Source organism: Carcharhinus amblyrhynchos, chromosome 8, assembly GCF_965287045.1.
Source record: "Carcharhinus amblyrhynchos chromosome 8, sCarAmb.v2.hapA, whole genome shotgun sequence".
NCBI classification, from domain to species: Eukaryota; Metazoa; Chordata; class Chondrichthyes; order Carcharhiniformes; family Carcharhinidae; genus Carcharhinus; species Carcharhinus amblyrhynchos.
The window spans coordinates 65,579,261-65,596,400 of NC_137331.1; the positions used below are offsets into that span (position 1 = coordinate 65,579,261).

Consider the following 17,140-nt stretch of genomic DNA (forward strand, 5'->3'; position numbering starts at 1 on the left):
GTGGACAGTGCTGAGACTGCAAGGGAATCTTTAGAAGAAAGTTACGGATGCCGGCCTTCAAGTTGAATGGGGAGTTTTTTGGTTATGGAGGGATTAGGGCCCCTGGTAAATGATCGGGTTCTAGAGGATTGGGGGGGGGGGGGGGGGGGGGGGGGGGTGCGCGAGAGTTTGGGATGCCCCTAGTAGACACAGGATACACACCTCCTTCCTTGCTTTCTTCCTGAAATCGGTAAAGTAGAAGGCTGGCTACTTTCTTTCTGCCTTTTTTCTTTACACTCATTGGACAGTGATGAAGCGATAAAACAAGACCTATTAGTAATCTCTAACTGACAGCCCAAGGAACGCAATAGGCCTCAGGGTGGTCAGGCTGACACATTGCCCACCCCGCTTACTTTACCCCTTCAAATGTGCCACTGGGGGGAGGTGCAAGATCCACACCCCCAGCTCCAGGTTTTAATTATGTAGACGGTAGCAAGAAAAGTTGGAAATGCATCCACTGCTCAAGAGATGAAGCTTGGACTATTTAAGCTCCTGGTTTATATAAATCTCATCAGCTGATTTCCATCCATTGATGGATGAAAAGCATCTGAAGAACTACATGGTATTGAGGCCATCCACTGAAAGACAGGGACCGAATTGTTTTCCCAGTTGAAGTTGTGGAAATCTCACATCTGGGAAGAGGGGGTTAAAAAAAAATGGCCTTCCTTTGGTGTCCAAAACTAGAGGAGTGATCTTCCAGATCTCACGAACAAGTATTAGTGTTCCTCTGACTTAGATGTCTTCCCAAAATCTGCAACTTGGAGGAAAGTTTCAATGTTTCCTCACTAAGATGACATTAAAATTGCCATGGGATCTTGATGACATGATCAGGATCCAAGCACCCCAGCAACTTTGGGCGTTTCCCTGCACAGCGGTTAGAATCCTGACTGGTAGGATCACAGCAGTTTTCCTGCAAGTGAATAACTTTGTAGGTCAGTTTAAAAATTGCTCCATAAGAGTTGGCCCATAAAGAACATTAAATTAGCTGGTCTATAGTTTGAGCATTTATTTTTCTCTCTTCCACATTTACAACAGCTGCTCTTCTCCTGCTGCATAATTTGCATATTGAGGAAAGTTGTGACTAGAGCTTCTGTTCTCATTTTTGTACTCTGCTTTTCCAACAGCCCAAATGTGTGCCACCAGACTCATTAAAAACAATCCTTTTCTGATGTTTTTGCTAATAAAGACTCTATATTCTCCTGTCATACATCCTCCTTCTCCTTTCCATCATCTCCTCTGAAGGAATTGACTAAAATATTTGTTTCATTTCATGGACGTACCTCCACCCATGAGCAACTCCACTTTCTGTAACAATATTTGTTAATCAATACATTTTACTTTTGAAGCTGCTACTCAAAACAAGATGAGGACAAAGTCATAAAAGGGTTAATTTAACATCAACAAGGATAATTTATGGCTTTGACCAGACACGCAATCTACTTAAGAAACAACGGAATGCTACAATGGGAAGGAAGTAAGATTATGATTGGTAGATTGGAGAGACCTAATGGTCTGAAGGGCTTTCTTCATTCAAATGTTATCAGGACTCAATGTCCTCAGAGCCATTTCTCCTCTGCAGCTATAAATTAGACAATGAAATCGCTATGATGGGGAAGGAGTAGCTCCAAAGAAATTCCTGACCTGTGTGTGTTTGTTTAAAAAATAAAAATGTGCTTGCTAAACCAGAATTAGCTGGAAAACGGACAAACCACCTCGCCTTTAATGGCTGCTGTTTCCGTGTGTGGAAAGAACTCGACAGCTCTTTGCATGACAAGAATCAGCAAAAGGAGAAGCGGTAATTCAGTTCTTTGCCAGTCTTTCACACTATTTAGCAGCAAACTTTACAGCAACGCAGTGGAGATGGGTGAAGGCAGAGTAGACACCACAGCCCACCATGAGAGCAGCTTGCCTCCTACCTCTTAAATCAAAAGAGCCTGTATGGCAACAAAATTAGCTTATTTTTAAAAAATGGAAAAAGGAAGACTTTTGAGCAATTTGTGATTCAATATAAAACAATATAGTGTATTAGAAAAGCAGAAATATAGTAATTTAAATACAGTGCTGGCTCCAGCAACATACAAATCAAGTGAATGAGCTATTTGCTTAATCAAGCAAATTAAAAAGGATGCTTTATTCACTTTAATCTCCAGAGAAGTAACGTACAGTACAGTCAATCTTTAAATAGCGCCAAGATGAGGAAATGAAAGTTTAAGCAGAAATGAAGTGTTCACACAACATCATGGAGGACGTCTTGTTGGGTCACATCTAAAATGCAGACCTTTCTTTTCGTTAAGTCAACCATCAAAGATGATCCCTGCTGAAATCCAAAGTTCACCTTCAAATAAGGAGCTCTATTTCATAAGAACATAAGAAATAGGAGCAGGAGTAGGCCATCTGGGCCCTCGAGCCTGCCCTGCCATTCAATAAGATCATGGCTGATCTGTCGTGGCTCAGTTCCACATTCCCGCCCTCTCCCCATAACCCTTAATCCCCTTGCCTATCAAAAACCCATCAACCCCCATCTTAAATATATTTAGCGAGGCAGCCTCCACCACTTCAATGGGCAGAGAATTCCAGAGATTCACCACCCTTTAAGTGAAGAAGTTCCTCCTCAACTCCGTTCTAAACCGCCCCCCCTTTACCCTGAGGCTGTGCCCTCTTGTCCTGTCCTTTGAGCGGGAAAAGCCTCTCCACCTCTATCCTATCCATCCCATTCATCATCTTATATGCCTCAATGAGATCTCCCCTCATTCTTCTAAACTCTAACGAGTACAAGCCTAGTTTATTCAGCCTCTCCTCATAGTTCAACCCCCTCAACTCCAGAATCAGCCTAGTAAACCTCCTCTGCACTCCCTCCAAGGCCAAAAGATCCTTGCGTAAGTGCAGCGACCAAAACTGCACACAGTACTCCAGCTGCGGCCTCACCAGTGCCCTATACGGCTGCAGCAAGACCTCCCTACTTTTATATTCAATCCCCCTCGCTATGAAGGCCAGCATCCCATTAGCCTTCCTGACCACCTGCTGCACCTGTAGGCTGGGTTTTTGCGACTCATGCACAAGGACCCCGAGGTCCCTCTGCACTGTTGCATGCTGCAGTTTTTCGCCATGTAAGTAATAGTCCTTCCTACCATTATTCCAACCAAAGTGGACAACCTCACATTTGCCAACATTAAATTCCATTCGCCCAGCCTATCTAGATCCTTCCAAGCAATTAGAATCGTCTATCTCTAATCCAGTTCAGGCACCACAACACCAACCTCCCCCCTTCCCAAACCTTCCACCTAGCCACAACACTGGTCAGCTTTAATTGGTTGGCCTGGGCACATGGCAATGGCTTCTGCCATGTGGGCAAGGTACCAGTGGGAGGTGTCCCTCATTGGCCCTTAATAGGCTCAGTTGGCACAATTGGTAAGCAATCCGTCCGATATCTCCCTGCCACAGGTAAAATACCTGTGGGGAGTGGATAGGCTGTGAACAGTTCTGCTGCCATGCTGCCCAATTTCACATCATACCCCTACCTGTCAACCCAACTCTCCCCAGTGTCAATTTCTGGTCAATTCATCAGAACTTGAAACAGTTAGAGGTATTTACAAGGTTTTAAGCACAGTGACAGAACACAAATGAAGAGATTTGACAGGATGAAAGGCAGGAGCAATTAAAGCAGGATAAAAGGGATGATGGTGCAGATCACAACATAATCAGTAAAGAAGACATGAGTCTAGAGATGGTGTAAATGGGAAAAACATTGACAGAAAAGAAATGGGCAGTGCTTATGAACAGGAACTGTTGAATCAATTGGTTCAGAAGGCTGTAAAGTGCCTAATCAAAAGATGAATTGCAGTTCCTTAACCTTAAGTTGTTCTTTGTTGCAACAGGTAATTAAGTTCAGAGAGAAAAGATAATTAACAGGCAACTGAAAACAAGCCTTTCACAACAAAGACCTTCCTCCAATTTCAAACTTTAAAGTAGAAAAGTCACCCTATATTCTGGGTTACGGGGAGAAGGGTGAAAATTGATAATTAGAAAACATTAGTCAAAGCCTCCATTTTAGATATGGAGTAATGCAAATACAGCAACAAAAAGGGAAGGGAAAACTTGGCAATTTCAAGCATGGGAAAATTTTTTTACCGAGAATAATCCAGAACAAAATTGAAACTTGAAAACTTGTGCGTTAGAAAAGTCAGCATTGAGTTGCCAAAGGCTATGGGTGGCATTTTCCAATCTCATCAGCCCCAGCACCACTGCCAGCAAGAATGAAAAATTTGGTGCTCAGCCAAAACTCCATTCACAACAGCAGCACCAGAGAATCCCAGTGAAGTTCTGTTAGAGTAACTTGTGGTTATGTGATTAAGTGACAGATAGGATTGATGGAGGGAATAATTGATGTTGTGTGTATAAAATGATGTTGTTGTGTTTCCAAAGATGGTTAATAAAGAACTACGCAATAGACCTGTTCTCAAAATTACAGCCTTGGGGTATAGCAGCACAATGGGTGCAAAATTGGCTTAGGGATAGAAAGCAGAGAGTACTGACTGTTTTCTGAATTGGAGAGAAGCATATACAACACTGTAACCCCAGATCACTCCTCTTTTTGATATACATTAACAATCTGGTCTTGAGTTTACAGGACGAGTACAAAAATTGCAGAAAACTGAGGAATTTAGTAAACAATGAAAATAGTAATATACATTGGAGTACATGGACAGATTGAAATAAGTGTGATCGATTGATAGTAATCATGAGGAAAGGCAATATAAACTAAATGCTCAATTTTAAACAAGATGGGGGAAGAAAGAGACCTGTACACAATTCGTGGTGGCAGGACAAGTGGAAAGTCCTTCATTTTATTAATAGAGACATAAGATACAAAAGCAAGGATGCAATGGTAGTCCTCTTTTTAAAAAAGTATTATGTGTAATTCAAAACCATACTTTTAGGAGGACATTGAGAGGCAGCAGAAGGAAGGGATTAACTAGTCAGCTCTACCAACTCAGATACAATGGGCCGTGACCTCCTTCTGAGCTGCATCCCGCTATGATGTTATGAATTGTTTGCATGAAAACATGACAGCCAATTTGTATACCACAAGATCACAAATAGCAAAGAGGGGAATGGCAAATTAACTGATTATCTGGTGCATGTTGGAAGAATGGCTACTGATCAGGTTACCAAAGAGTTCCCTTTGCAAGCCAGATGGGGTGTTTTCAGGTAGTTGAGCACTTCTTTGGCATTTCTTCCAAAATACACCATGTTTGACAATGCAGCCCTTTTTCAGTAATACAGATGAACTTACAGTATGCTTTTCACAGTAGGCAGAAACTCAAGAGCATAAAGAAAATAGGAGCAGGGACAAACAATAAGATTGTTCAAGTTTGCACTGCCATTTAGTAATATCATTCCTGATATTTAACCTTAACACTAACTTAGAGTCAGAGGTGACCACTGAACAAGCTAACATTTGAAGTATATAGACTTGCAGAATTCCATTGTAAATGGCCTCATTGGGTCTTGGGAAGTGGGGGAGGGAACTATTCCAAATATAAATTGGTTAAAAAAGGTCAAGTCTTTTGCAAATTGCTGACATGTAAACACTATCATAGTAGCTCTGCCAATGTGCCTCTGAAAATGACTGATAAAACTGTAAAATAGACCATTTGTCTGAGATTTTTACTGTTGATTTTCCTTACTAATGCAGTTCAGTGTCTGGAACTGACATTTGGGCCTGGATTATGCTCTAGAGCTGGAAGCGATGAGCTGGGGAAATTTCTGACTCCAGAAACAATTTGGAGGGGTGGGGCCATCATATGCAGAGACTGGCTATAAGAATGGCCAGTCTTGGTGCACTCTGCAACTTATAAGCAAAAGGATAAAACAAAAAACCCCACAAACCTTCAACCTCCTCTTAAATCACTTCATGCTTTTAAGAAATCAAGCATCTTGCGTATTTCATTGCATTCATGACCAATCTTCTTTGTAAATCAATATGCTTCTTAGATTGAGCCCAAGTACCAAAGGTCTGGTAGTATGATTCTCAGTCGGCAGAAACTCAAGTGCATAAAGAAAATAGGAACAGGAACAAATGATAAGATCACCATTTAGTAATATCATTCCTGATGTTTAACCTTAACACTAACTTCCTGTCCAATCTATCAAGCTCAGCCTTGCATGTACGCAATGAATGAATATCCACAATCCTTCCGAGTAGAGAATTCTAAAGATTCACAACCCTCCGAGACAGGAAATGTCTTCCATTTCAGTCCAAAATGGCCTTATTCTGAGACCATGACCTCTATCTTTCATCTCTGAAGACAACACTCTTCCCAGAAATCCCTCTAGTCACTGCAGAGAATGCAAAATCCTGACTTCAGGCACATCAGGCCTGCACCGAAAAAAGAGAGACTGAGCTGATTCAATTTTTATCTCCCTCTAACTAGTGTGCGCACATTTGTGTTAGTAACTTTCTCTTTACTCAAAAAAATTAAGATCAATAGAGAGTGAAATAAATCAACCTCTTCTTGTTGAGTAAAAAGGTTTTGCTGTTGGGTAAATCAAATTGAATTTTACACTCTACTGGTAAGAAAACATACAGATACACATACTTCAAATACCATTGTTAACAGGCAACTTTAGAATCTATAAAAGGTGTTTCCTCGAAAGTGTCATGGATGCAACGTTTACCAATTATATTCTGTCTGTCATATTCTTAGCCAAACACTAAGCCTGCTTAAAGCCCCTTGAAGCCTCTTTGTATCATCCACACAACTCACATTTCCACCTAGTTTTGTCTCATCAGCAAACTCAGATACTACATTTGGTCCCCACATCCAATCCTTTATATAGATTGCGAATAGCTGGGGCCCAAGCACTGATCCTGGTGGTACTCCACTAGTTACAGCAACCTCCTGCATGGGACTTTACTGAAACCCTTCTGAAAATCCAAATACAGCACATATCTTAAAAGCTCCAGTTTGTCAAAGGAGATTCCCCTTTCATAAATCCATGTCGACTTTACCCAATCCTACCATTATTCTAGCTATCACATCCTTTATACAACACTTATAGTGGAGAAGCAGGCTATTTGGCCCATCCCATCTGCACCAACTCTCCAACAGACCATCTTTCCTAGGCCCACCCCTGTAACCCCAGGCATTTACCCCACTAATTCCCCTAACCTACACTAAGCTGGGAATTAAGGAGCGATTTAGCATGGCCAATCCACCTAATCTGCACGTCTTTGGACTGTGGGGGTAAATCCAAGCAAACAATGTGCAAACTAGATAGTCAACCTGGTTTTGAACCTAGGTCCTTGGTGCTAAGAGGCAGAAGTGCTAACCACTGTGCCACCCTGCTGCTCAAATTCTAGCATTTCCCCTGCTACTGATATTAGGTTAACAGGTTTATAGCTCCACATTTTCTTTTTGTTCTTTCCTAAATAGTGTGGTTTCTTTTGCTACCTTCTAATCTGCAAGGCACAGTCCAGAATCAATAGGATTTTGGAAGATGAGCATCAAAGCATCCAATAACTGTACAGCCATTTTTTTCATTACTCAGATTTAGACAATCAAGTCCAGGGCATTTATTGCCTTCTATTCCCATTAATTTCTTCAGTACTACTTTTGACTAATACCAATTTATTTCCATATTTGTACTAGCCCCTTCGTTCTCCAGTATTTCCAGGAAGTTTTTTGGCCCCTCCTGCCATGAAGACAGACAAAATATTTCATTTCCATTATAAATTCTCCTGCTCATTTGTGCAATAGGTCCACATTTGTCTTTGCAAATCTTTTCCTTTTTACATACCTAGAGAAACTTTTATAGTCCATTTACACTCATTCTGATTTCTTTTCATCATTTTATCATCATCAGCAACCAGGTTACTGTGGGAGGTGAGGGAAGTGATTGCAGAGTCCCTGGCGATGATCTTTGCATCATCGATGGAGCCAGGAGAGGTTCCAGAGGATTGCGGATGTGGTTCCTATTTTCAAGAAAGGGAACAGGGATAGCCCGGGAAATTACCGACCGGTGAGTCTGACCTCAATGGTTGGTAAGTTGATGGAGAGGATTCTGAGGGACAAGATTTATGAGCATTTAGAAAAGTTTAGAATGATCAGAAATAGTCAGCATGGCTTTGTCAAGGGCAGGTTGTGCCTTATGAGCCTAGTTGAGTTCTTTGAAAGTGTGACTAAACACGTTGACGAAGGAAGAGCAGTGGATGTGGTTTACATGGACTTCAGCAAGGCATTTGATAAGGTCCCCCATGCAAGACTTCTTGAGAAGGTGAGAAGGCATGGTATCCAAGGGGCTTTGGCCTTGTGGATCCAGAACTGGCTTGCCTGCATAGCCAAGTTCCGCACACGAGGACGGTCTCAACAGGGATCTTGGGTTCATGTCACACTATCTGTAACCCCCGTGACTTGCCTGGGTTTGCAAAACCTCACTTACTGTACTGTCTGGAGACAATACACATCTCTAACCTGTGATCAGTGCTCCTTCCACTCATATTGTCAGCCTCTTCAGGTCTTGAACAGCAGGTTAGGTGTAAGGATTCGCATTCCAATCAGTAATCTCTAAACTGTCTGTGCTTTATATGCTCTGTCTGAGGCCAGAACGCTCCATTCACCTGACGAAGAGGCAGTCCCCTCGAAAGCTTGAGTATTATCAAATAAATCGGTTGGACTAAAACCTGGTGTTGTCAGACTTTTTACTGTGTTGCCTGCAGAAGGCAGACAGTGGTTGTGGATGGGTCTTTTTCTGCATGGAGGTCGGTCACCAGTGGAGTGCCCCAGGGATCTGTTCTAGGACCCCTGCTGTTTGTCATTTTCATAAATGACCTGGATGAGGAAGTGGAGGGATGGGTTAGTAAGTTCGCCGATGATGCGAAGTTTGATGGTGTTGTGGATAGTCTGGAGAGATGTCAGAAGTTGCAGCATGACATAGATAGGATGCAAGACTGGGCGGAGAAGTGGCAGATGGACTTCAACGTGGATAAATGTGTAGTGGTCCATTTTGGCAGGACCAATGGGATGAAGGAGTACAATATCAAGGGTAGGACTCTTAGCTGTGTTGAGGAGCAGAAGGATCTTGGGGTCCGGGTCCATAGGACTCTTAAATCGGCCTTGCAGGTGGAGGATGTGGTCAAGAAGGCGTATGGTGTACTGGCCTTCATTAATCAAGGGATTGAGTTTAAGAGTGAGGCAGTAATGCTGCAACTTTATAAGAACCTTGTCAGACCCCACTTGGAGTACTGTGTGCAGTTCTGTTCGCCTCACTACAGGAAGGATGTGGAAGCTATTGAGAGGGTGCAGAGGAGATTTACAAGGATGTTGCCTGGATTAGGAGGCATGCCTTATGAAGATAGGTTGAGGGAGCTACGGCTCTTCTCCCTGGAGAGACGAAGGTTGAGAGGTGACCTGATAAAGGTTTGTAAAATGTTGAGAGGAATAGATAGGGTGGATTCTCGGAGGCTATTTCCCAGGGCTGAAATGGTCACCACGAGAGGACACAGGTTTACGGTGCTGGGAAGCAAGTACAGAGGAGCGGTTAGGGGAAAGTTTTTCACTCAGAGGGTGGTGAGTGAGTGGAATCGGCTGCCGTCAGTGGTGGTAGAGGCGAACTCGCTGGGGTCTTTTAAAAGACTTCTGGATGAGTAGATGGGATCTAATGGGATTGGGAGTTACAGATAGTTCTATGGCTTGGTAGGTATAGATGTGATCGGTGCAACTTGTGGGCCGAAGGGCCTGTTTGTGCTGCAGTGTTCCATGTTCTATTTTCTTGGTCCTCTTTTGCTGGATTTTAAAATGCCCCCAATCTTCAGGTTTACTGCTTTTCTTGACAACTTTATTAGCCTTTCCCTTTGATTTAATAAAATCTTTCTTCCCGTGTTAGCCATGGCTGAATGACTTTTCCTGCTGGGATTTGTGCCTCAAAATGAATGTAAATTTGTTGTAAACCATGTATTTTTTTTAAAAAAAACACTAGCCATTGTCTGTCTACCATCATTCCTTTTAATGTTGTTTCCCAATCTGCCACAGCCAATTTGCCCCTGACAAATCTAAACAAAGGAAACTATTAAGCTAACTCCCTTGTTTCGGTTTGAACTACATTACTTTCAAACAAATGTAAACTTTTGTCAGCTAATGGTCTTTCCTCCCTAAAGGCCCCTTTACAATAACATTAGCCTTTCTCATTACACAATACTAAATGTAAATTAGCCCATTTCTAGTTAGTTACTAAACATACATTCAGGAAAATCATTGCATATCTATCCCAGGAATTTGTCCTCACTGAGTGCTCCTTAAGTTTATTCCGTCTATATTTTATTGAAGTTCCCATGAATCACTCCATTACCCTTGTTAGATGTACCTCTAATTTATACCATGTCTTATATTAGGCTGATTGACAGTGGCCTGTAAGCAACTCCTATCAATATTTGCTGCCCCTTCCTCTTAGCTCTGAATCCTACTTATTCTTTCAATTGAAGATTCTAGCTTGCTAATGTACTGATCTTATCTTTTATCAACAGTGCTATCCCACTTCCTCCCTGCTTATCCTTTACTGCTAACTGCTCTTGGATATTCAGTTTCTAGCCTCAGTCACCTTACACCCTCTAATGGCAATTAGACCTGTTTGCTTCTATCCATGTAGTCAATTCATCTATCTTGTGGTGAGTGCAGTGTGCATTCTGATAAATTTCATGATCACCAGTCTTCATTATTGGCAGACACATGTGTATTCTGTCCCCTTCTACCACACACTGAATACCATTGCTGCTACTTTGCCCCCTTGCTTTCTGTTCTCTTCATTTGGCACATCTTCCTTCATTTGATCCTTAGACCCCACTATTTAATTTCTGGTGTTTCTACAATCCCAGTTATCCAATTCACCTGAGCACAAGTTTGATCATAGTCCAGGTGGAGACTAGCCCTACAGTACAGCTCCCGCTTTCCCCAGTACCCCATGAATGGAAGCCCATTTCTTCCACATCAATCTTTGAGCCATAGGTTGAACTCTAATTATATCCTGGCTCTAGGAGGCCAGGATATAATTAGAGCTGCAGTTCACCCAACCACAGGCATTTAGTCCAAGCATGTTTGCCTTGAAACTCACTGCCCAAATAGATGGTAGAGGCAGGAACCTTCACAACATAAGCATCATTTAGATGAACTCTTGAAATGCAATAGCATACAAGGCTACCAACCAAGTACTAGAAAATGGGATTGAAATAGCTAGGTGCTTGATGGCTTGCGCAGGCATGATGGGCCCCAAGGGTTTTTTTTGTGCTGTAAAACTCTGACTCTAACGACCACACACATTTAGTGCGCCAACCTCAAATTGGAGGGCAGGATAAAATCCAGTTTCAACCGACAATGGCTGACATGTCTATCTTGAAAAAAATATCTGCCAACTTTGAACTGCCCATCAAGAATGGAAATGCTAGACAAGAGATTCCTTCCTGTACCGCACAGGAGCAGCACTGAAGTCATTCACAGCAATAATTGGAGTTGATGCATTCCACAGAAAACCATAGAACCATTAGAAAATTTACAGCTCAGAAACAGGCCTTATTGGCCCTTCTTGTCTGTGCTGAACCATTTTTTGCCTAGTCCCACTGACCTGCACTTGGACCATATCCCTCCACACCCCTCTCATCCATGTACCTGTCCAAGTTTTTCTTCAATGTTAAAAGTGACCCCACATTTACCACTATCCTGCAGCTCATTCCACAGTCCCAACACTCTGCGTGAAGAAGCCCCCCCCACGCCCCAATATTCCCTTTAAACTTTTCTCCTTTCACCCTTAACCCATGTCCTCTGGGTTTTTTTCTCCCCTAGTCACAGTGGAAAAAGCCTGCTTACAGTCACTATCTACGCCCATCAAAATCTTATGCACCTCTATCAAATCTCCCCTCATTCTTCTATGCTCCAGGGAATAAAGTCCTAACCTATTCAATCTCTCTCTGCAACTCAGCTTCTCAAGCCCCGGCAACATCCTTGTTAACCTTCTCTGCACTCTTTCAACCTTATTTACATCCTTCCTGTAACTAGGTGACCAAAACTGCATACAATTCCCTAAATTCGGCCTCACCAATGCCTTATACAACCTTACCATAACACTCCAACTTTTATACTCGATACTTCGATTTATAAAGGCCAATGTACCAAAAGCACTCTTTATGACCCTATCCACCTGTGACGTCACTTTTAGGGAATTCTGTACCTGTATTCCCAGATCCCTCTGTTCATCTACACTCTTCAGAGTCCTACCATTTATGCTGTATGTTCTACTTTGGTTTGTGCTTCCAAAGTGCAATACCTTACACTTGTCTGCATTAAATTCCATTTGCCATTTTTCAGCCCATTTTTCTAGATGGTCCAAATCCCTCTGCAAGCTTTGAAAACCTTCCTCACTGTCCACTACACCTCCAATCTTTGTATCATCAGCAAATTTGCTGATCCAATTTACCACATTATCATCCACATCATTGATATAGATGACAAACAACAATGGACCCAGCACTAATCCCCACGGCACACCACTAGTCACAGGCCTCCACTCAGAAGCAATCCTCCACAACCACTCTCTGGCTTCTTCCATTGAGCCAGTGTCTAATCCAATTTACTACCTCCCCATGTATACCTAGCGATTGAAGCTTTCTAACTAACCTCCCATGAGGTTGTCAAAGGCCTTGCTAAAATCCAGGTGGACAACATCCACCGCCTTCCCTTCATCCACTTTCCTGGTGACCTCCTCAAAAAACTAATAGATTGGTCAAACATGACCTATCACACATAAAGCCATGTTGACTCTCCCTAATAAGTCCCAGTCTATCCAAACATTTGTAGATCCTATCCCTTATCACACCTTCCAATAACTTGCCCACGACCAACGTCAAACTTACTGGCCTATAATTTCCTGGATTTCTTTTGGAACCTTTTTTAAAAAACGGAACATGAGCCACCCTCCAATCATCCGGCACCTCCCCCGTGCATACTGACATTTTAAATGCGTCTGCCAGGGCCCCTGCAAGTTCACTACTAGCCTCCCTCAAGGTCCACCCCTCTCCAAACAAGGATTCAGATAAATGTGGTTTACCAGGGGAATAAAATAGTTTAATGAAGATGTGCATTTTCACACTAGGTAGAAATGTTGATCTAAGAAGATAAAAGTAAAAGTAAATTATGTACTGTTTTCACATTATTTCCAAATTTTAAAGCTACTCCATTTGGCAATCTTTCTAATAACAGCTTTAAATGCAAGTTAACACAAAATAAGTATTTCATGATTAATTGACATGGGCCCATAACTTCCCCAATAATGCACTGGGGAATCTCTCTAGGAAATTTCCATGCAAGGGTTTACCTAGAAATTGCCCAGAAATGCTAATTCTTTTTAAAATTTATAATGTCACAAGTAGGTTTACATCAACACTGCAATGAATTTATTGTGAAAATCCCCTAGTCACCACACTCTAGTGCCTATTCAGATGCACTGGGGGTGAATTGAGCATGGTCAACCACCTAACCAGCATGTCTTTCAGATTGTGGGAGGAAACCAGAGGAAATCATGGAGACATGGGGAAAATGTGCAAACTCCACACAGACAGTGACCCAAGCCACGAATCGATCCCAGGTCCTTGGCGCTGAGAGGCAACAGTGCTAACCACTGTGCCACCCTCACCTCTGGATAATTGCGCTGGGCTGAGAACCATCCAACAGAAGTGATTTGAATTGGTAAGTTTTGACTGATCTATCAGTTTTACATTGATAGTTACTCTGAAAGAGATGGAAGGGAAAAAAATGCTTTCAACTCCAGAGTAGCTATCTAAACACCCAGACCTAGCCTTGCATTATCTCTACAGGGGACCCACTACAGTATCCCACCCCTTACCACCCGCCTCTCCAGGCTGCAGTCTGACCTGCCTTGTCCTGTCTCAAACTCTCACCAACCCTTTCCCCCTCCCTTTAACTCCCTTCCTGGTCTCCCAATCTGTAGAGATAACTCAACTCCTGACTCCTTAAAGCCTGTCCATGAACTATGAGGCAGTAGTCAGGACTGTAATGTAATACTTCCACTTCCCCAGATGAGTGCAGCTTCAACTATACTCCAGAAGCTTTACACCATCCAGGACAAAGCAGCCCACTTGATTTGCATCCCATCCCCCACCTTAAAAACATTCATTCCCTCCATCATCAACACAGTGGCAGCAGCACATACCATCTCTAAAATGCGCTGCAATGACTCACCAAGGCTCCTTCAATGGTACTTTCCAAACCCACCTCTACAATCTGGTGAATGGGAACATCACCACTTGCAATCCTACTCCATTAAGCAGAAACTTACCATCCTGACTTGGAACTATATCACCATTCCTTCAAAGTCACTGGATCAAGCTCCTGGAACTCCCTCCCTAACATTGTGTGGGTATACCTCCACATACTGCAAAAGTTTCAAGAAGACATCACTACCTTCTCAAGGGCAACAAATGCTGGCCTTGCCAATAACATCCACATCCCATGAACAAATAATTAAAAAAAATGAAAATTCTGCAGATGTTGGAAATCTGAAATAAATAGAAGATGCTAGAGCCTCTCAGCAAACCTGGCAACATCTGAGAAAGAGGAATTAAGTTAATATTTCAAGTTGATGACCTTTTATCAGATCTGGAAAAAAAGAGATTTAATATATTTTAAGAAGTATGGAGGCAAAAAAAAGGACAAAAAGAAAAGTCTTTACGATAGAAAGCAGGAAAGATTAAATGACAAAAGGGATGATAGTACAAAAGGAGGTAATAGGACAAGAAATAAAATATGAACGTAGAAAAGGAATAAATAGGAAAAGAGGAATAGGAAAAGCAGAATGGTCATTTTTAAAAAGGAAATCCACTAATTTACAAAAGAACGCAGCACCTGGTCATCACCAAAGGAAAACATCGTGTAACTGTTTACATGGCATCTTTAACATCATAAACATTCCAATGCACATTACTGGTACATAAAATGTAGCGTAAACTAAGTGAGATAACACAAGTTACACATTGTGAAAAGCGATCCCACCTTTCAGCCTTCAACATTGAAAATTAGATTCTATTTAGAAAATAGATCACTCGGCCCTTCGAGCCTGGGTTTGCAATTCCACAAAGCCCTTTAGTTTAATAAAACGTTGTATTCTTGCTGCAAGTCAAATTTTTACTTCCTTATTTTTTCTACCTCTTAAAAGTTCTGCATGTTACATGCTGGCAAACACATTTAAAAGATTACCTTTTAAAGGAATTCCCTCAATTAAATGAAATGGGTTACTATTCTGTAACCTTAAAGCTGTTGGTTTTCAAGATAGCCGTATCAATAAGCACCAAGTCAAACACCAAGGGATTTTATTGCCTCTGGTAGTTCGCTGGTAAACACATTCCCAACTGCTCTAGCACGGGGTTAAAACAGAAATTAATTCTTAAAAATAAAAACACGGAACAATTTGCAAAGAACAAAGTTCAACTCCACGTCTATTTCACTCAAAACACCGTTCCGGGACTGAAAGTTACTTACCTTCCCCAGTATCCGAATGGGAATCGGATAGAATTGATCCTTTAGTTGTACCGACGTTTTACCAATCCAAGGAAAATTTTCTACATGTGGTTTTCTTAACTTTTAAAACTCACACTGAAGTTTTTGCACATTGAACAGAAAGCAATTCGGAGAAAAGTTACCACAGCTTTATCCACTCCCTGCAGCACAGCTCAAATTAAGGAACTAACTGGTGAGTTTTTTTTGTGTGTTACTTCCTGGAGTTTATATAAATCAAATGACCTCCCTGCCCAAACTAGCACTCAATTTGCATGTTGGTACAATAATTTCCAAACCCACTTTTAACTGTGATACAAACACTGACAAGTATTGGCTGAGATGCAATAAAGGATTTACAATCTAATTGCTTCTGGGCCGAGAAACTACTGAAGCAGTAGAAAGTGAAAGAATTCGATTTAAAGCGCATCTTCCTTGTACAAGCTCCAACGCAGTATTAAAAGAGTCAAAGGGCGATTGTTAACAGTAACTCATCACATGGTTTAAGTAGCAGAGTTTACATGTGGAAAAGCTGAAGATCCATTCTCATGTGATTTCAAATAAAAAAAAGTTACCAAGACTTTTGTCGAATTAAACTCGAGGATATTTCAGGAATTATTCGAGCATGTAGGGAAAAACTGCACATTGATACTTTTTGCTTATGTTCTAAAACCCCCAAACTACTAAACACTGTACCCTTAACGGATATAAAAGAATTCTATATGCAATGTAAATACGCATCATGCTCAGTACTCATTTGGACAACACCACCACCATGGAAACAGTGACAAAAGCAGGAAAAGCACGTTACAGTATTCTCAAAATACTTGGACGAGTTTCCGCTTCAAGTGTAATCAGCAATTCGGCCGTAAGTTGTTCTTAAAATTGAGCTACTTTTAATAAATACAACTTCGTACTTAAATTTATTTGCATATCACAAGTGGAAAATCTTCCATGAACCATCAGGCAGCGTTTCAAAACGTCATGTTTTCCCCTCTTACTTTTGAAAGAAAAAATTAATATATATATATATTTTAAGAAAAGTGTGTCAATATAGCTAAAATTAATTGACTTTGACAAAATATTTTTTGATCAGTGTCTTGCCCACCACTGGTGAGTAACCCGATTGTATCTAAAGGGACTTAAAAAATAAAGAATTTTAATAGCTTCAGATGTACAGTTGTCAGTTAGCCACCATATTAAATATATGATACTTAAAGTGCCTATTAGTGCCCTCAAGCATAAATGCACCATTTCATAAGTTTCCTGGAAGCTTCTCAAGCAGGCACATTTAGCAGAAACTCTATTAGAAGCCCGATGACAAACTTGGCTCCCTGTCAGGTGGGGAATCCTTGGGAGGAATTAGCAGCTGCAGCTGCTAGAACAGGAAAAGGCTGCTGTATTAATATGAAGCATGGAGACAAGTCCAGGTTCTTTGGGTTGGCTGGAAAGCTCCAATGGCAGGAAAGGTGGATAGGGTGGAAGCCCAAATCAAGCATCCCATTCCTCCTGGCCCATTAACAATGTTATAGGGGCACTTAGTTTTT

At 41.6% G+C, this 17,140-nt stretch overlaps 1 protein-coding gene across 2 annotated transcripts in view; it reads right to left on the reverse strand.

The window, feature by feature from the left end:
- lyn (LYN proto-oncogene, Src family tyrosine kinase) overlaps nt 1-16,031 on the reverse strand; it is a 91,322-nt gene extending 75,291 nt beyond the window's left edge. For both annotated transcript variants that reach the window (XM_080194214.1, XM_080194213.1), the window contains exon 1: nt 15,579-16,031. The gene's annotated coding sequence lies outside the window, so the exon portion shown is untranslated. The remainder of the gene's footprint in view (nt 1-15,578) is intronic.
- Nucleotides 16,032-17,140: the final 1,109 nt, after the last annotated feature.